We start from the raw sequence: 21,719 nt of genomic DNA on the forward strand, positions 1-21,719 counted from the left end.
CAGTTTCAGAAACCAGACTGAAATTTCTCAAGTATATTATTTGAATCCAGATACGATTGACGTTGGGCAACAACTATTCTCCCAAGACTTTTAGATTGAAATGGGACCTTTGAGACAGGCCTGTAGTTGTTAAGAACTTGTGGATCCAAATTTGACTTCTTAAGGAGCGGTCTAACAACCGCTACCTTAAATTGATCAGGTACAACGCCTGACGCAAGCGATGCATTCATCATACTAATTATAGGTCCTGCCAGTCCTTCGAGGGAATCTTTGACTAGCTGAGTGGGGATGGGATCTAGCGAACAGGTGGTTGACTTTGTCTTATGTCTGTGTTTATGAGTCCACCATAAGAAGAAATCTGAACAGGAGAACATTGAAGTGCTGTGCCGTGATCTGAAGCAGGCCGTTCAGTGCAAGACATCCCAAAAATATACATGAACTGAAACAGTTTTTCATAGAGGAATAGGCCAAAATACCTCCTAACCGCTGCTCAGATCTGACCAGCCACTACAGAAAGTGGGGGTTGAGGTTTTTGTCATAAAGGAGGTTCCACTAGCTCCTTAATATAAGGGTTCACATACTTTTTCCATCAATGACCTTGATTGTTTAAACCATTTGGTCAATAAAGAAACAGCAATGTCAAATGTTGGGCGTGTGTTGTTTGTTAAATCAGACTCTCTTTATTAATTATTATGACTTAGATAAAGATAAGATCACATGTTAGGAGCCATTCATGCAGAAATCCACATCATTCCGAAGGGCTGTTTACAAAAGTTTTTCTCCCAACTGTATGTGAGAGAAAAGCAGAGACGCTCACTGAGTAAGGTGGGGTTGCAGCTTTGCAAATCAAAAGGACATTTGTACGCTCAAAATGGGACAGGAGCACCCCAGATGCGACTCGAACCCACAATCCCTGGCTTAGGAGGCCAGTGCCTTATCCATTAGGCCACTGGGGCACACTGGGTTGGGTCAATCACGCTGATGAAGAGCCAGTTTTTTTTTCCTTTGCTTTTTCAAAGGGATCCCCAAAATTAGGAAAGTTAGGCAGCAGAAGGTTTACTGTGACCTGAGAAGGACCGGCATCCAATCACGGTGGTACACACACACACGCTCTCACTCATCTGAGCTACACGGCTACCAAGATGATCTCAGGTGCGCCGAGCTGGTACGGAACATATTGAACTGATTGACGGCGAATTGTCTCTCAGACAGGCTTTTCACCTCTGAGCTCCCTGACTGACAGTAATCAGCTAGGTAGTGAAACAGTCAGCTGCTTCTAAGCCTTAAACAGCTGCATCTCGGCGCTTCCACAGAGAGATGATTTGAAAGCCAAACATCGCCCATTGGGAACACCTTACTATCACTAGTTTAAGAGACTCTTAAGGTCTTGCAGAGGTGCCTGTCTAATAGCATGCGCTTTGCAAGCTATAGGTGTTTAGGCTGAGGCAGAATGCCTGTTAACAAAATGTTTTTCTGAAGGGGCCTCGCACTCTTTTCCAAGCAATGGTCACCATCCCCACCGAGTGTCACAATGTAGTCATGTCCTAGGACATCACCTGTTAGTCTCCATTTGTCTGCCACCAACACTTTAGGTTACGGGGTCACAACCGCACCCCGGAGACCAGAGGAGCCGTTGGCGTTCTGGCGGCGCAGATTGGGCTGAAGGTGGGGCGCTTGAATCTCGCTGTTGGAGGCCGTCTGAAACTGACCCAAGCCTTTCCCTTGAATTAAATGTAAATAAGAAATGAACCCCAGATGCACATGGAATCAATCACGTGTTTCCTTTGAGCCGTTTCAGAGACTGCTCCAGAGTTTACCTTGCACAGATGCGCAAAGATTAATGATGGGGGTGCACGCTTCCAGGCGTCTTACAACTGTAGGGACTGATTAGAGACAATTCGTAGCTTGTGCTCATTTCCCTCTATTCCCCGTGTTGCAGTGGTAGGATGACGTAAATTCCTGCTTCGACACGTAACGGCATTATAATCAAGTGCAGAAGCTGAGGGCTTTAGTTTTGTTTCGTTTTCCATGGCGTTCGTAAGCGCGCAAATCAAAGGCAATTCCTGCGTCTAACACGAATGTAAATGCTTTTGAAAGTGCAGTGTGGTGCAGCTTGTAAAATCCTTGTCCACATTTTTGGTTTGTTGATGTTTTTTTCTGTCTGCCAAAGTTGCGTTTTGACATCCGGACTGGGGGACTTTATCATTTGAACGTGAAGCCAGCCTTAAACCCTCTGAGGCGTGTCTGTCTGCCGGCGTGTCTGTCTCTTGTGAAAGGTATTTTTTTTAACGGAGAGCAACTTTAAAAAGGTTTCCGCAGCCACCTCGCAGTCCGTGTTTGATTATAGGAGGAATACGGCGGCGGCGAGTTCGCATTTGTCGTGCTCGAGTGGTTAAGGCGATGGGCTCGAAATGCGTTGGGGCTTCCCCGCGCAGGTTCGAAACCTGCCGACTCCGGCGTCTACCGCACGTCGCCTTGTGCCTGCACGGCAGAGGCGAAGTGCCGCTTCTCCTTTCCTGGTACTATAACAACGCGAAATCGCTTGGACCCGCTGCCATGGAAATCAATTCTTCAGATGACCACACATTTTGCGTTCGCACCTCTGGTGCTCTACTTATGCCTTTGAAAACCTAATGAATCAAGCTGAAAGAACCGACACGATATGTAGGTGCTCGTAAAGCACGCAGTAAAGAACTGTTAACAGCAAGGGTTTCAGTGGGTTAACTGAGGAGAAGGCGTGATCGCTAATTGTTGACTTTTTATTTGGTGTTAGAAACACTCTTACTGTGCATGACGTGCAACAAATGTAGCCACAGAAATTGCATCACGCTTTCATGTATGCTATTGCAGACACCAACGTTGCCTAGATAGAAAACCGAAATAGCCGTGGGTTTGCTTGCTGGTCTGAAGGATCTCTCTTCGAATCTCTATCATTTGTCAATGGAAGTAAAAGGCGCTGCAATCTCATACGTTCAGAATCAAACCCGCAGCTGTTGTTCGACTTTATTTCTTGACTAATTACAACTGAGTGTCGCATGAGCAGTTACGTAAACTTGTCTGGTATATTTGAACACAAATGCCGTTCTTCAATTAAAACTAACAGTACATTGTCAGGGACATTCAGTTCTATACAAACAAGAGACAGACAAGAGAATATTCCTACCTTCATGTGGACTACGTGTTGACTTACTGATCGGAATAATTGAAAAGTTCGGGTTCATATCCGATGCAGTGCGTTCTAATTAGAACAACAGCAACGCTGAGCTCTCAGCACCGTACTGAGCCCAGGTGTTTTTCTAAAGCTGTCAGGTGCAGTTCATTTACATGAAGGAAATCTCTTACTGGGTACGATTACAATGCAGTAAGTAGCACAGGCTACTAAGGGAGTAGCCTGATGCGTTTAAAAACGACCCGAGCCAGGCAGGAGTCGAATTTACAATCTCCTAATCCGTAGTCAGACGCGTTATCCATTGCGCCACTGGCCCTGGTGTGACACTGCAGGACTGTAACCCAGTGAGCTCAGCACTGCAACTAGTAAAATATTACCCCCGGTCCATTCTTTTCCAAAAGTGAGAAACACCTGTTTTCTACATGTTGTCTGTTTTAAAACCATATCTCTTTAAACCAAACCAAGAGTTTGTCTTTTGCACTGATATTCTGATTCATTTCGATTTCAAAGAAAAAAAAACATTACCTTCCAAAGCATCATAAAATTGTCCCTTCTTCCAGACTCTACTTCTCTCTTGTAGTAGTACAGCAGACCTTTCCAGGTGAGCAGATAACAGAGTCCGAAATGAGCTTCCTCCATCAAGCAAAGTACCTGAACATGACTCTGTCTTCATAGATGCGCCCCTGTAATAAAGAAATTAAATCCAAAATCAAGAGGGCAGTTGCCTACTGAAGTTCAAGAAGTCATCAATTTTAACCTAGCAACACATTAAAGGCTGCATCTATACAAGTACGATTCTAGAAATGCTCACCAGATTACGTTTTAATAAGGAACTGCGCCTCAGGTTCCGCCGAGATCTTAACTCGGATGGCAGGATTCAGAGTCCGGAGTGTGGACTGATGGAGCACAGAGGGTCCATATACTGTGGATCCCTCAGTGATCTTCCGCGTATTCAAACCGCCAGCGTGTAACTCCCCTGTCCCCGTGACCTCATTGCTCTGCTCTCACCTCTGTGCAGCCGAGCCCGACTCATGATAAAGTGGAAAAAAATATGCCCCCAACGTGAGATTTAATTTCGATTTCACAGATGCGCAAGGAAGAATGTTGGGGTTGCACGCTTCAAGGCGCCTTACAACTGTAGGGAGTGATTCGAGACGATTCGTGGCGTGTGCTCGTTCCCATATACCGTACGCCCCGGGCTGCAGTGCTAGGATGACATACAATACCGCTTGGGCACGTAACGGCCTTATATGCAAGTGTGGGACGTGAGGGTTTTCGTTTGTTCGTTTTGTTTTGCTCTGCTTTGCTTTGTTTTGCTTTCCATCGCGTTGGTAAGAGCGTAAATAAAAAGGCGATTCCTGCGTCTACCACTAATGTAAGAGCTATTTCAAGTGCGACGTGGTGCGGCTTTTCAAATGCTTGTGGGCATTTCTCTGTTGTTGATTCTTTTTTTGTGTGTAACAAAGTGGCATTTTCATGTCCGGACGGGGAGACTTTATCATTCCGACATGAAGCCACCCTTAAGTCCTCTGAGGCGTGTCTGTCTGCAAGGCTTGTATTTTGGAAATGTTTTTTTGAAACGGAGAATGACTTTGAAATAGGCTTCCGCCGGCGCCTCGCGATCCAGGTAAGATTGTAGCAAGAACGCAGCGGCGGTGGGGCTTGCTGTAGTCGTGGCCGAGTGATTAAAGCGATGGATTAGAAATTCATTGGGGTCTCCCCGCGCAAGTTCGAATCCTGCCGACTAGGTTGTCCGCCTCCAGTCCTTGTGTTCCGGCGCAAGGAAAGAAGCGCGCCTCTTTGCTGTTCCTGGTGGTTTTAAAACGCCAAATCGCTTGTACCCGCTGCCTTGGAAATAAATTCTTCCGCATCCGCGAATGGCTTTTTGCAGCTAAATGACGGTGTGAGTGTGTTTAGCCAGCGGGACTGGCTAGAGACGTAACTAAAGAGACTTGACGAAAATCAACTTAAGGAGATTGGAAAATATAAGAGCGTCTGAAAGTATAAGTACAGTACAGGTGGACGTAAAAGTAGTTAGATAAACAGTGTTTGTATTTTTATACAATTAGTTGCAATAGTGGAAACAATTTGGGTTTATTCGAATGTCTCAGACATGCTGAAACGCTGTAGGTTTAGAATCGAGACTGGGGAGAATAACGTCTTGTGAGAAGATCTGTTTACCTAACGATTAGATCCTGTAAATCCCTTGTACCCTCCCTAAGTCTGTCCCAGTCCAGTGGATAAAAATGTACTGTTAATGGAGTGTTGGTTTCTCTGTTAGGGGATACTGGAGCACTACTGTCATGCTTGTTTCACTCCTCTGTTCAACAGTGTGCTATAGAGTAATGTATATGGGGAGACGGCAGGAGGCCACAGGAGTATTGGGGCAGCAAGTTTTACTTGCCGAGTACCAGATTTTAATGGGTGGTTTTATCCCAGATCTATTGGGTTGGAATATTATGCATTACAAAGAATGACTATCCAGAACAGGGTATCACGTGGCTTCAACTGACTGTGATCACTCAGTATGTTGATAGTATTCTGAGTGCTTCCCCTGACGAGGAAACCCACAAGTCTGAGTTGCTTCAGCTTTAGAGTGTCTAATAGAAGCAGTTATGATAAGGCCCTTTTGTGTCTAGCATTGTGAAATTTTAACAGGGCCTGGGTGCAATGTTTTTACAGGGTGAGCACAACTCTTAACAGATCTGCTTAAGGGGGGAGTGCAGTACAAGGACAAGATTGCCTTGGTTCCCGCAACAAAAGCCGCCTGTAATAATTTGAAACAAGCTCTCTTACAGGTGCTGAGACTGGGGTTTCCTCAGATGGATCAACCATTCCTTTGTATGTAAGTGTGGACAAAGGGTTACTGTATATGTATATAATGTATGTATTTGTTGCATGTAGGCCACAATTCTGGATGGCTATGGAGAAATAGGATTCTCTCACAACGGCAGGGACTCCAGTTAAGAATACTAGGCTTGTCTCTGAACTGATTTGTAGTTTTACAGCTCCCGACAGAAGCAGCTTGAGTAAGGTGTAAATAACACAATAAATAAAGAATTCCAGTAACTCAAGGTAACAACCATGCAGATGCAGATGCCAGACGAGCGGCACTGGGAGAGCAGGAGTCTGAGACCCCTGTGAAACCTCTATTGGGGAAAGGGGAGAATTCAGGTTGAGGCCTTTAATAGATGTTTAATAGTGGTTAGAACAAATGTGTAAAGAATGTGGGGTTGTATGATGATGTGATGTGGGCTGGCACATACCCAAGTGTATGACAAAGATGATCCCATGGTACGGACTGCCCTGCCCCTTGGATACTGATCTAGGGGCAGACTACACTGGGAAGGTGTGCCAGGCTGTAATTGCCTCACTAGGGGTAAGTTGGAAGTCACATTGCCCCAATCACCCACAGTCTGAAAGACCAACTAAGGAAATATCAACTGAAGGGACACCGTGGGTAGATAACTCTCTATTAAAGTGTTGTAGGTTTGTTAACTGAAGCGTTGCACAGGGCTCGTGAACAGGTGCCGGACGCTTGGGGACCTCCAGCAGAGGGGAGACACGACCGGATACCTGGCGAGTGGGTGTAGGTGAAGAAGAGATACCCTGCCAGATGTTGCAATCCTGCTGGGAGGGACCATATCAAGTGCCACCAATTACTGATTGTGCCATCTGAGTGACAGGATGAGATCGCTGGATCCGCGCATCGCACTTTCACTGACCCACGGCACCAGAGACTGAGTGAACAGAAAGAAGGATGTTGTTACCGTTTCTGTGTCTGATGCTTCCTAAGACCAAAAGTGTGCTTGTTAGGCCTGAGGAGCATTCCTGGGGATATGGTATCAATACATTCCGGGTGTTGGGATATCTATCAGGGTAATACATTTCTAATTGGACTATAAATAATGTCATATTGTCTGCTTTAAAACTGATGTTTTCAACTCTATTGTAGAGATTCTAGAATCAACTAATAGAGAATTGAAATAAAAAAGGGCATAAGAAGACATTACCAAGAACGACCACAAGATGGAGATATTGTCTAGACATTACCAACAACGACCACAAGATGGAGATATTGTCCAAAGAGGCAAGCAGGCCAAAGCCCCGATAAGGTAAAATCATTTTTTGAAAGAGATTGCTGTCAGAATGCACATCCGTATCCCAAACAGAATCTCTAGTAGAATATGATCATTTGTGAAACAGGCAAATGAGTGTCTGCTACAATATGATTGCTACATATCTGCATTTGTTGGTTTTTAAGGAGTAAGAGTGCAGGGGGTTTAAACCTGTGATCCAGTGTGTTGAAGTATTTCACAACACTACCCCTAGCACATCTGGAAATAAATCCTCATAATGATTATTGCCCTGGGCATGTACCAAAAAATCAGTGAGCATATATATATATATATCATTGTGTTGAAGCTAGAGACACAGAATAAGTGCAAACACATCCTAAATACAGTGTTCCTGCACCTTTGACCTCATCCAGAATATATCGTTTTTTGAAAGGGATTGCTGTCAGAATGCACAACTGAATCCCAAACAGAATCTCTAGTCAAATATGATCATTTGTGAAACAGGCAAATGAGTCTCTCAGGTGCCCATTGCTCATTTTCAGACACATTTATGCAATACTTTCACCATGCGTTGAGCAATAGGGATTAAAGATACCAGAGGTAAGGTTTAAAAGTGATTCTTAGGTGCAACACATCAGCGATACAGCTAGGCATCTGAAATGCGGGGTTTGAGAGCCCTTCAGGGAACACCGTACCCTAAAGGTACCAGAAGTCCACTAGTATAAGCATTAAGTCACTGTCACCCCTGTTACAATGTGATTGCTACATATCTTCATTTCTTTGGTTTTTAAGGAGTAAGAGTGCAGGGGGTCTAAATCTGCGATCCAGGGTGTTGAAGTATTTCACAACACTACCTGTAGCCCGTCTGGAAATAAATCCTCATTCTGATTATTGACCTGGGCATGTACCAATTAATCACTGAGCATATATATATATCACTGTGTTGAAGCTAGAGACCTGTATGTAATAATATGATGCTAAAATGTTATTTTCACATATATTAATGTAATAAATGATTGCTTATGCTTTATAAACAAATCTAATTAAAATAAAAGCTAAAGTTTTGTATTTATCTTGTACCATAGAACATGATTTTCTTTGTATTTCAAGCCCACAAAGTGTCCAAATGACGCACTACATGATATAAAGAAGATTATCACAAGCATATCGGTATTATCTTTCTTATGAAAATGCATTCCTTTCATTATCTTTTACTTTTTAAAATGAACTCAAGTTGTGTATAATGTAATAATTTAAGTAGAATAGATTCTAATAATATAATGATTCAGTGTGTTGCACTACTTCAATGCTTCACTGCTCTATGCCGTCTGGAAATAAATCCTCAGACTGCTTACTGCCCTGGGCATGTACCAATGAATTACAGGAGCACATCTATTTATCACTGCGTTGAAGCAGGAGACACACAGTCTCTGCAAACACATCCTAAATACAGTGTTCCAGCACCTTTGACCTCATCCAGAACGTATCATTTCTTGAAAGGGATTGCTGTCCGAATGCACATCTGAATCCCAAACAGAATCTCTAGTAAAATATGATCATTTGTGAAACAGGCAAATGACTGTCTCAGGGGCCCATTCCTCATTCTCAAGACACATGTATGCAGTACGTACACCATGCATTGAGCAATAGGGACTGAATACGCCACAGGTTAGGTTAGAAGTCATTCTGAGGTGCCACATGAGAGGGATACAGCTAGGCATCCGAAATGTAGGGTTTGAGACCCTTCAGGAGCACTGCATCCTTTGAGACAGACCCGTGCATGTTAAACAAATGATCATTTCTTTCGGCATTAGGGACTAAATATACTAAACGTATGATGCTAAAATGTTATTTTCACATATATTAATGTAATAAATGATTGCTTATGCTTTATAAACAAATCTAATTAAAATAAAAGCTAAAGTTTTGTATTTATCTTGTACCATAGAACATGATTTTCTTTGTATTTCAAGCCCACAAAGTGTCCAAATGACGCACTACATGATATAAAGAAGATTATCACATGCATATCGGTATTATCTTTCTTATGAAAATGCATTCCTTTCATTATCTTTTACTTTTTAAAATGAACTCAAGTTGTGTATAATGTAATAATTTAAGTAGAATAGATTCTAATAATATAATGATCCAGTGTGTTGCACTACTTCACTGCTTCACTGCTCTATGCCGTCTGGAAATAAATCCTCAGACTGCTTACTGCCCTGGGCATGTACCAATGAATTACAGGAGCACATCTATTTATCACTGCGTTGAAGCAGGAGACACATAGTCTCTGCAAACACATCCTAAATACAGTGTTCCAGCACCTTTGACCTCATCCAGAACGTATCATTTCTTGAAAGGGATTGCTGTCCGAATGCACATCTATATCCCAAACAGAATCTCTAGTAAAATACGATCATTTGTGAAACAGGCAAATGACTGTCTCAGGGGCCCATTCCTCATTCTCAAGACACATGTATGCAGTACGTACACCATGCATTGAGCAATAGGGATTAAAGACACCACAGGTAAGGTTAGATGTCATGTTCTATGATCATTTCTTTCAGCATTAGGGACTAAATATACCAAACGTATGATGCTAAAATCCTGAAAAAAGGATGTGCTCCATCTCGGCAGTAGATTGGATTCCAAAACTGATTTGGGTCAATATACATTACCTTTGAAGATAAGGTACAGTCTACTGTAGGGAACCATCAACTTAGAAAGCATTGGCCTTCCCTGGGGGTCAGGTAGGTGCAAAAGATAAACCTTTATCCTATCTTTATCTTAAGATAAGTGGCCAAGCAGTATTTTTCCAAGATTCACCAAGCACATCATGTTGCCATAGTAGACAAAGTTCTATAAAATGTTAAATAACTTTTAAAAAAAGCATCTTGGTCTTACAGTACTGTACAAGGTGAATTAAACTGTCCCTGGTAATAAAAAGTAATTAGAAGCATCTCAGAAACTTTATCTCTAGAAACATTAGCTGTTTTATATCATGTAATTTAGTGTGATGTTGTCAGAATTCAAGGACATTATCACACACCGAAATTGGTTCAGTTAAATCTAAAAAACGCAGCTAAACATGGGTTTAAATGTAAAATAGAAGTCTTACCTCTTGTCAAAAGATTTAATTCAAGAAGCGATGTAATAAATGATTGCTTATGCTTTATAAAGAAGCTTAAGTTTTGTATTTATCTTGTACCATAGAACATGATTTTCTTTGTATTTGAAGCCCACAAAGTGTCCAAATGATGCACTACATGATATAAGGAAGATTATCACATGCATATCGGTATTATCTTTCTTATGAAAATGCATTCCTTTCATTAACTTTTACTTTTTAAAATGAACTCAAATTGTGTATAATGTAATAATTTAAGTAGAATAGATTCAGGTAGGAAATATAGAGTCATGATGTTTATGGCTGACATCATTTCACATGGGTGAATTTTAAGCTAAGAAATAAAAACATTTACAATGAAGATACCATTGCTTAATTTTAAATGCCTTTAAAAAATAAATACCTCCTGAGAATAATTTGCCACTCCCAGATCCTTGGTAAGGTACTGTTTGAATCCAATCAGGAGAGGAGCATCCAGGGAGTGCTTTCTATAGAGTCCAGCTTGGGCCACTCTCTTCCGGCCTGCTGATACTTTTTAACTACTCAGGGCCTGTAAGGATATAAAACACCGGTTTAAACATTTTATACCTATAAGACAAATTAGAATTTTAGTAAAAAATAGATACATCTGAAAAATAAAAAGTCTTACTGCTGATAGAGTTCTTCAGAGCTCACATCTTCCCCTTCCTTATCCGCTTCTGTTTCAGTTTCTAGAGCAGCCTCTGGCATCTCTTCCTCCTGGACAGCGGCCTCTTGCTCAGGGCCGCTGGAATGCAGGTAGATTCTTTTCAACATGCTTTTACATAATATGTTGTAACAATGATTTCAAAAAGAAACTACAGAAGCCTTACAGATTAAAAATATCTCACCTTGCCAATGTGTCTTCAGGCTTCCCATGTACAAAAAGGCCCAAGGACTCTAGCAGTCTTACAACCACTATCCTGTTTGCCTCACCAGACACGATCTCTATTCTGTGGTAATCCACGATGACCCCGTTCTTCAGGTGATTCATCATGTCCTCCCTCGCCTGTTGAGAGGCCATCCTGATCTTTTCTGCCGTGGCGTGCTTCATACACGCCCTCTTCAAGTGAGCAGGAAGCTGATCAAGAGTATTCAGGTACATCTTGCACACCAGGGGAATCCGCGCGGGTTTCCTTTGAAAATAAATAATACCATCTGTGTATAGAAACAAGCTAAGACTGATTTCTTAAATTATCCTTAATTTTCTCTCTCATAGTTTGAGCATAATGATTTTATTGCATTTATATAAGAATTGCTCATTGCTCCTAAATAAATAATGGTTTCATAAAAAAGTGAACACTTACTTGGTCTCAGTCACAGACTTTCCAATAGAAGCCATTGTGGAGTTCAGCAACTGCAGGTCCTAGAAGTGGGGAAGGAATTTTAAAAGAGAAATTGAATTACAATACAGAAGGAATGGCTGAGGGATCACTGAAATATATATATATACAAATTCCAAAGACTGAGTCCATATAGAAACAACTACCTTTCATTTTCAGTATAAGAAAAAAAAAACATTATCTTCCAAAGCATCATAAAATTGTCCCTTCTTCCAGACTCTACTTCTCTCTTGTAGTAGTATAGCAGACCTTTCCAGGTGAGCAGATCACAGAGTCCGAAATGAGCTTCCTCCATCAAGCAAAGTACCTGAACATGACTCTGTCTTCATAAAAGCGCCCCTGTAATAAAGAAATTAAATCCGAAATCAAGAGGGCAGTTGCCTACTGAAATACAAGAAGTCATCAATTTTAACCTAGCAACACATTAAAGGCTGCATCTATACAAGTACGATTATAGAAATGCTCACCAGATTACGTTTTAAGAAGGAACTGCGCCTCAGGTTCCGCCGAGATCTTAACTCGGATGGCAGGATTCAGAGTCCGGAGTGCGGACTGATGGCGCACGGAGGGTCCATATACTGTGGATCCCTCAGTGATCTTCCGCGTATTCAAACCGCTAGCGTGTGACTCCCCTGTCCCCGTGACCTCATTGCTCTGCTCTCTCCTCTGTGCAGCTGAGCCCGACTCACGGTAAAATGGAAAAAAATATGCCCTCGACGTGAGATTTATTCTGGAGCGAGCCAGTGTTGCGCATAGCTGCCTTCAAAGCAGTTAACCCAGGTTCGATTCCCGGCCAACGCAGTTGCGAATGTTTTCAAATGCTGTCATGAGCCTTGGATTGTGACTAGCAAAGCGAAGCCTTTTGAAAGAGCTAAAGCACTGCAAAACGGAATTGAAGGAGAATCTTACAGGGGATTCTGAGCAGTGTCTGCATACATGCAGTCAGATAAAGGTGCCGAAAGCTTGAGCTACTCTCAATGTCATGCTGCCCTTCCCCGGAGTAAATCTGTTACATTGAAAGAATGCTTCTGGCAGGTTCAAGAAGGGACCCTTGTTAATTGGAGAAATCAATGATTTCGAATGAATTCTGTATGCGTTAAAAGACAGCTATACACAGAAAACACGCAGGACACTGCTCATGATGTTTCCCGAGCCGAAACACAGTGCGTTTTTCCAAGCCATTTGACAAAGCCCACCCACTGAAAACTGCAGCAGATCGTGTAAAGACGTTCAACTTTGTAACTACTGCACGCACAGGAAGCAGAATAAATTCCTCTTTTCAAACTGTCAAAGGTTTGCTTTGCGAACGCTGCAGGACATCGCACAATCTCTTTTGAATGGGGACAAACGATTTCTTATGGGGCGCAGTAAGTACAGACGTTTAAAATGCTCTACTCATGCCGACGATGCAGCATGAAGAAGCGCAACCTAACGTTTGACAGACAAAAGCCAGGCGCCGCTTCGAGCAATATGAAATCAAACTGACAGCACACGGAGTTTCGCGCTGACACAAAAGTAATCTCGACAGACGCCGTTCTCTGCATAAAGCTGAAAGAGCTAAAGAGCGTTTCTGTTGAGACGTAACAAGCTCGTTTCTTTCTACCATGATATCACCGTGACCAAATCTGTCTTTAAACACCTTGCTCAGTCTCTGACGAGACTGTCAAAAATTGCTCTCGCCGATTGTATTGCAAACCGGCGGAAGCGGGGTATTGGGAAAAGTTTTCAACTAGCAATAATCGCGCCTCGGCTAAACCTCACAGGCTACGATACTGCCACTGCGCAAAGCTGACGGTTGCCAGGCAACCGCGGGGATCCTATGGAAATCGTTATCGATCGTCTCATGGCATGTCGTTGCTATAACGCTTCATATTTGTCGTCTTCTTCTTCTTCTAGCTTGAGGTTTTGAAGAATTTCATGACAGACAAGGGCTCCGTTGGGAACAAAGGGCGTTGTGAGAAAACCGTTGCTTATTTTCAGCAGCAGAAATACAACCCTTTAAATACAAGATGACAGAACAATGACGAAGGGCATGCCGGGAGGAACTCATGCACTACAGAGGAAAGGGGGCGGGCACGTACAGTTCACATTCAAGCCACAAGTACTCTTCTTGGATGTTGCACAAACAAATCCTAACGTCTTGAAAGCATTGCAGCATGTTTGTGTCCCACTTCCCGTGGCTGCGGGACGACTGACACGAACGGACAAACACAATCTGTGGCGTTTAGCGTGACATAGTCTTGCAGGCATCGTGCTGTCTCACTGCAATATTATACCGCTGGAGGAAACAGTCCATCTGGCCATGAAACTCATTTGAACGTCTAGCTACAGCAACTAACAATATCATGATTTATTCAGGATGTGTGGAATCAGCACGTCCCGGAGACAGCTTCCGAAATCGTGAGCATTCTCTGGTGGTAGGGGCGTTCAAGATGGCGCTCAGGTGGGAGGTAAAGTTTAGTGGTTGGGGAGTTTTTTTGAGTTTTTCATGACCTGAATGTTAATTTTTGCTTTTTTTGACTACAGAAAAATAAGGACTTAACACTAGTTGTTTAAACTTCAGTTATAATTGAAAGAAAAAAAAACGATTTTTTTTTAGGTTTAAAAAGTCCGATATGAGTAACACTGGGAAAAGAAAAGAGAGTGCTGGGTCTTCGAAGGAGAACTCTAAGATACCTCAATCGTATATGTATAGCACTACAAAAAAATCGATGGCAACTAAAGGGAAAAGTGAAGCAGCTGCAGGGGCAGCAAGAGGGCGGAGGCGCCGCGCGCCCGGCCGAAGTGTTGGACCGGTGCGCTTTACGTGCTGAAATAAACACGCGACAGCCCCGAAATGTTTCCAGAGTGCTGTGCACTGAAGACTTGCCTGGTGCTCCTCCGTGCAGATTGTTTGTCTGTCTGGGACCAGTAGGGAGCGCTCACCCTGCGGGCTGTGTGGCTCTCTTACGCCCCAGCCTCCTGATGGCGACACTCTGCTGCACAAACAGGCGCCGTCCTTCGGGGGAGGCGTCAAACCGAGGTCCCGACCCTCCTTGGCCATTAGGAAACCCCAGGGCGTCTCTCAAAAAGAGACGCCGGGGGTGTCCCTCTGGTGTTAGTGCTCCCCTTTACCCATCAGTCGGGGTCTCCTCCTAATCCCCGTCTCACCTGTAACAATCAATGACGAGGCCCCCCTGTCCGTGAGATTTAGTACTCGCGCAAGAGACCGGGGGCAGAGCGCGAACGCGGTCCCCCGCCCCCCACAAAGTGAGCGCTCCGGGTTCCCTCTCGGGGCCCTGCAACACAGCGGAAGGGCAGCGAGAAGGAGCCTCTTGCTCTGACGCCGCAAGGCCACAAGAGGGCGGAGGCGCCGCGCGCCCGGCCGACGTGTTGGACTGGTGCGATTTACGTGCTGAAATAAACACGCGAAAGCCCCGAAATGTTTCCAGAGTGCTGTGCACTGGAGGTTTTTGTCTGGTGAAGACTTGCCTGGTGCTCCTCCGTGCAGATTGTTTGTCCTCCTCCAGTGCGGGACGAGCCAACACAAGGGAGCGCATTCGCCAACATCCAGGCACGCAATGCGATTTGGAAAGCAGCTCCTTTCCAAAGAGTTGCACACGAACGATCCTTCACCCCCGGGGCAGCCCAGCAGGTGTGAGCCTGGCCGGCACCCGGATGGGAGATTCCACCCCGGAAAAGCTCCGGTTGCTGCTGCTCCTGCAAGAGGTGTGACTGGGACCAGTAGGGAGCGCTCACCCTGCGGGCTGTGTGGCTCTCTTACGCCCCAGCCTCCTGATGGCGACACTCTGCTGCACAAACAGGCGCCGTCCTTCGGGGGAGGCGTCAAACCGAGGTCCCGACCCTCCTTGGCCATTAGGAAACCCCAGGGCGTCTCTCAAAAAGAGACGCCGGGGGTGTCCCTCTGGTGTTAGTGCTGTTGTAACAGAAGAAATAAGGTTCTTGATCCCGAGATGAAGTAAAACAGATGAGTTTATTGCATGCAAGGAACAATAAAGCCGAAGTCTTGTTTCCCGCAAGAAACAACAAAACCGAAGTATTGTTCCCCGTACTGTTACAAACTTTTGGGTTATATACAGTTTTCTTCTCCGTTTCTGACGTCACTCGGTCTGATGGTAAAGAGGGGGGTTCATGGTATTTGGCCAGTTTATGATGTTCTGGGCAAATGGTCAGTTTAACATTACACCCAGGGGGGTTCCTAGCTGGCATCTGCAATCCTTATCAGTTAACCCCCTTTCCTGCCATAAACCCCTGCTTGTGACTTGGAAGTCTAAACCCCCTACAGAAAAGATTAAATTCAAACCCCCGTCTTCACATCTTTCTTCATTCCCCCCTTATAAAATATGGCATACGTCAGTGTAGCCTATTTTTATACATACAATGTCAGGGCAGATCTTTCCTTTCTTGGCGAACAGGTATGTATTGCCATGACATTGTACGTTCCACGGTTATGGCAAGATGTGATACATGTTTTTGTGCACGTGATGATTACAATTATACATATAAACAATACTATTCCTACAAATAAACACTGTAAAAAAGTTCCGCCCCAGGCCCCAAACACAGACTTTACCCAAGATCCAATTCCCCAATTTTCAGTATAATAGTCCTGATATTTCTGTCCCTCATTGTAAATGTGTTGGGCCAGATCTGAGATGTGCTCAGAATTATCAGGGATATATGTGCAGCATTCAGTGCCAATTACTGCACAAGTTCCTCCTTGGGCCGCCAGTACATAATCTAAAGCCAGTCGGTTCTGCATGGCCACTGTTCTGAGGGCTACCATCTCATCATTAACAGCCTTCAGACTAGATGAGGTAGAATTTGCTAATTCTTCTAAAGTCGAGGCCATTTGAATTAACTCTCGACTCAGAAAGTTCATGCCGGCTTGTGGAAATATTATACCTAAATAATATTCCCAATCAGCCAATTTTCTTTGTGGTCTGTGGTTAGGTCCGAAGGGGGTGTGGGTTTGAACACGGATATGAGGAACCACATATCCTAAATAACATGAGCCAGACCACTGGGCTGGCAACCATGGGTAGGCTCGTTTTCCACAAATGAAATATGTTCCGTTTGGCGCTCCCCATGCCTCTGAAAATAAGAAACTTATACCGAACTGTGGGGTGTGCCGATCCCATCCTGGAATTTGGAAGGTAGAGGTGGATATATTTGCAGCGATGGTAAGGTTGCAACGACTCCATCCAACCAAGTGCAGACCATCAGTGTGCTGAAAACATATGTTTCCCTCACGTTCCTTATTTAGAGTCAGGTATGGTGGTGTATGGCTTCTGTTATATTTAGGAGCGTAAGAGCCTGTGAAACTCGTGGGCTCTAAGCCTCGCTCCTGTAGATATTGTAATGTTGTACAGGTTAAAGTCGTGTTATGGCAACCCCCATAGTTTGTCATATTAAAATCTCCTAAATTATCCCTCCAAATGATCATGCCTATGACTTCCTCGAGACGCCAAGGAATGGCCCCCATAGGAAGTCCTCCCTGTACATATTTGGGTAATGCGGCACACACCCAGCAGGCACTTTGGTTGGTTTTCTTAGCTGTCAGATAGGAGAGGCCTAAAAAGGAATTAATTCCATGTTCTCCTTTGTGGGAGAGATGATCATTAATCCCTGCGGAACATAGTTCTACAGCAACAATTATCATTATTAACAGAAATGATTTCATTCTGGGTCTGGGGATGAGGCTCGTCGGCAGTGTGACGCGTGGATCCAGCGATCTTTTCCTTCCACTCGAACCGCAGACTCGGTTGTCAACAGGATCTGGTAGGGTCCGTCCCACCTGGGTTGGAGAACCTGTGAAGGAAATTTCCTGATCCACACCCACTCTCCTGGGATGAGGTCGTGCCCTCCTTCAGGTGGTGGTCCCCACGCCTCCAGGACCTGCTCGCGGGCTCCTTGGGTGGCCTCTGTCAGCAACTTGCAATACTGTAACAGAGAATCAGTTAGTATACTAAAGCCTACTCTGTCATGTCCTGGAGAGTCACTCAGTCTCATGGGACGCCCCGTGATCACCTCAAACGGGCTCAGCCCCACTATTCGATTTGTCCCAGCCCGGATGCTGCACAGTACGGCGGGCAATGCATCCACCCAGGGGATCCCTCCCAAGTGGTACTTTGTCAATTTAGCTTTCAAAGTCCGGTTTACCCGTTCCACCATGCCGGAGGACTGCGGGTGATGAGGGCAATGCAGGTCCCATTTGATCCCTAGTAGGTCTGCCACCACCTGACTCACTTTTCCAGTAAAATGTGTGCCCTGGTCTGAGTCTATGCGACACGGGAGTCCCCATCGGGGAATTACTTCTGTCACGAGATATTTGGCAGTTGTCTGTGCAGTCTCTCGTTTGACAGGGACAGCCTCCACCCATCTAGAAAACTGGTCCACCATCACTAGGAGGCCTGTTTTCCCTTTACAGGGTGGCAGTGAACAATAGTCTATTTGCCAGTGTCTAAAGGGCCCCTCGGGTGCAGGACGTCGAAGATTAGGAGCCCGAACCGGCGGTGCTCCAGAGGCTTTTTGGCACTCTCCACAGCGTTGTACCACATCAGCTGCGAAGGGTGTGAAGCCTGTGCCCACCCAGCTCTGAGCAAAGCGTCGAGTCATTTGGCTAACACCTGGGTGCCCTGTGGAGTGTATTTGCTGCGCCAGGTAGGGCATTAGTTGCTTGGGACAGGCGGGTCTGCCTGTACGCTGGCACCTCCAGGTCCCATCCTTCTGCAGCCCCACATTGCGTTCCATCCAGGTCCATTTCTCAATCCTTGGAGCCTGGGCCTGGAGCTCGCTGAGCTGTTCCGTCCGGAGTGCCTGTATGTTCACTGTGCAAACTGAAATAATCTGAAGAGGTTTTTCTATAGCCCACTCCTCCCATTGCCCCAGGGCAGCTTGACGTGCTGTCCAGTCTGCTAGCTTATTGCCCCTGGCCTCGGGAGTGTCCTCTCTGCTGTGGCCCTTACATTTGACTACAGCTACCTGCTTTGGGAGTTGGAGAGCCGCAAGCAGCTCAGACACCAGATCTGCATTCTTTACTGGAGTGCCAGCAGAGGTTAAAAAATCCCTATTACTCCATAACCTTCCAAAATCATGGCATACTCCAAATGCATATCGTGAGTCTGTGTATATTGTGGTGGTCTTGCCTTTTGCTAATTTACAGGCTTCCACCAAAGCTTTCAGTTCAGCTCGCTGTGCTGACGTGGGTACCTCAAATCTTCCCCCACATTGGATATCATGTTCTGTAGTCACAGCCCAACCCGCTTTCCTCTCCCCACTAGAATTTATGAATGAAGTTCCATCAGTGAAAAGGATGAGGTCTTCATTCCTTAGTGGTTGCTCGGCTATTTTGATGCCCTCATCTTCTCCCTGTCCTTCTGAGGATCATAGCGGCAGTCAGGGGGGAGATACCATAAGTATCTTTTAATTCCTGAAGCGCACTCCAGGTTCGCTGCATCCCTAATTTTGGGTGCGGTACTTCTCTAGCCCACCGGTCAATATCCTCCGGTTTTGGATTTGATCGTATTGGGGGTTCAGGGAAGGTAGGTACGAGAACGGACCCCCTCGGCGGGGTGCGAGACGGAGTTAGAGTGGCGCTGTCATCAACGGCACCAGCCCCTGCTATATCAAGTCCTTTCCCACTTCGAGTGAGAGTACAGACCTGCGGGCGCCCTCCCTCTAACAGGGGAGACCCTGATCCGTCTTTATCACACTCATACCAAGTGTTATCCCAATCAGACCCCCCTTCTCCATATGGCCACTGAGGGAATTGATCCCAATTATTTTCGTTTCCTGCCTGTTTGTTCCCCTGTGGGAGAGCAGGATATAACTTAGTCGCCGGCTGTAACACATTAACCAGTGCAGCGTGATCAGGAGTTAATTCCTTCTTTAATTTCTCATTCTCCTGTACTGCCTCTTTTAGTTTTTTTTTCTAGTACCTCTTTTGCCGCGAATAAATTATCTTTCCTCTCATTTAACGCTTTTATTTTTTCTGTGAACTCCTTCTCTTTTCTATCCCATTCTGATTTCTCCTTCATGCTAATCTGCCACCTCAGGTGTCGGCCGATCACCAGGGCTGCAGCTAAATCTTTGTTTTTGTTCCAATGTTCATACGCTTTTTTACAGGCATCTTCGCCCCAAACTCCTTCTGACAGACTCAGCTTCTTCCTATATTTCTCTTCCCTTTCAGTCAATTTACACTTTTCCGATATGTAATCAGATACTTCCACCACTTTCTCAAACACCCAATTAGCACACATGTTTGGTTTCTTTAAGATTTACTTTTGTCGTGTGTGAGGTAACAGCTCATTCAGTAGGGGGATGTTTTCACTTGGAAAAACCTGTGCATTACTGCACTCATTCAGCTAAGGGCGTCTGTTACCTCCAGATCTAAATGCCTCTCCGAGACTTTAGAGAGGACTTACACCGCACTGTTCACAGGTAAGAAACGAGACCTCGAAAACCCCCTTTCTTGATCAGTAATTCACCATCCCCAGAACGCCAGCATCGCTGCTTTTGCCCCGGGGTGGACTTACGCACTGAGCTCAATCAGGGCGATTCTCGGGTCTCAACGTCCTTTAAATCCTGCTACTTAATGCTTTGCTCTTTTATTAGAGGTGTGTTTATGTTAGTGTCGTGCGTGTATATGTATTTCACAAACAAGGAAAACACCAAAAACATACATACATATATCTCTTCTACTCCTGTTTCCTTTAAAACAAAAAAAAAAACCACGCCACGCCAATCTGTGCACGATCAAGGCGTAGCTAATCTCAGGACCCCGGGCGTAATTAAAGCCCACACCAATCCTGGATTATACGTGCATTTAATGCACCACTCAGCTCCAGAACCCCGGGCGCAATTAAGGCCCACACCGATCCCGAGCCACAGAACTCCGGGTGCAATTAAGACCCACACCAGTCCTGACCTTCAGAACTCCGGGTGCAATTAAGACCCACACCAGTCCTGAACTACGACGTGCATTTAATGCACCACTTGCTCTAGAACCCCGGGCGCAATTAAGGCCCACACCGATTCAGAGCCTCAGAACTCCGGGTGCAATTAAGACCCAAACCAGTTCTGACCTTCAGAACTCCGGGTGCAATTAAGACCCACACCAGTCCTGAACTTCACGGTAAGGGTCCAAAACCCGTTCAAAACTCCACGCGCAATGAAGGCATACACCAGCTTCGAACGCCTGTACACAATACCGCGGAACCCCTGCCAGACCAAATTCTGGGCTTACAGCAAACAACCCATTACATACACCGGTGCCTTCCCCGGGCCAGAGGAATTCAGAAACTCACGTTTACTCCGTCATCTCGGGCGATTCTCGCAGGGAGCAGAGATTTCCCAATCGGTCAGAGAGAGTCGGGACTTTTAAATAAAAGAGGAGTCCTTACCTCTTAGTTATGTGCGCGCTGACCGTCTCTCCTGCCGATGGGAAGTTCTGCGCCTTCTGGAGCATCCGCCGACTACGCCAAATTTGTTGTAACAGAAGAAATAAGGTTCTTGATCCCGAGATGAAGTAAAACAGATGAGTTTATTGCATGCAAGGAACAATAAAGCCGAAGTCTTGTTCCCCGTACTGTTACAAACTTTTGGGTTATATACAGTTCTCTTCTCCGTTTCTGACGTCACTCGGTCTGATGGTAAAGAGGGGGGTTCATGGTATTTGGCCAGTTTATGATGTTCTGGGCAAATGGTCAGTTTAACATTACACCCAGGGGGGTTCCTAGCTGGCATCTGCAATCCTTATCAGTTAACCCCCTTTCCTGCCATAAACCCCTGCTTGTGACTTGGAAGTCTAAACCCCCTACAGAAAAGATTAAATTCAAACCCCCGTCTTCACATCTTTCTTCAGTGCTCCCCTTTACCCATCAGTCGGGGTCTCCTCCTAATCCCCGTCTCACCTGTAACAATCAATGACGAGGCCCCCCTGTCCGTGAGATTTAGTACTCGCGCAAGAGACCGGGGGC

At 45.1% G+C, this 21,719-nt stretch overlaps 2 non-coding genes across 2 annotated transcripts; both read right to left on the reverse strand.

Moving 5' to 3' along the window:
- Positions 1-883: 883 nt before the first annotated feature.
- On the reverse strand, positions 884-956 carry trnar-ccu (transfer RNA arginine (anticodon CCU)). Its single transcript has one exon. It is a non-coding gene; the product is annotated as a tRNA-Arg (tRNA).
- A 12,431-nt stretch (positions 957-13,387) lies between these two features.
- On the reverse strand, positions 13,388-13,529 carry LOC148633581 (U4 spliceosomal RNA). The gene has a single exon (XR_015933933.1). It is a non-coding gene; the product is annotated as a U4 spliceosomal RNA (small nuclear RNA).
- Positions 13,530-21,719: the final 8,190 nt, after the last annotated feature.

This window comes from Lepisosteus platostomus, unplaced genomic scaffold, assembly GCF_059453375.1.
Source record: "Lepisosteus platostomus isolate fLepPlt1 unplaced genomic scaffold, fLepPlt1.hap1 Scaffold_46_H1, whole genome shotgun sequence".
NCBI lineage: Eukaryota > Metazoa > Chordata > Actinopteri > Semionotiformes > Lepisosteidae > Lepisosteus > Lepisosteus platostomus.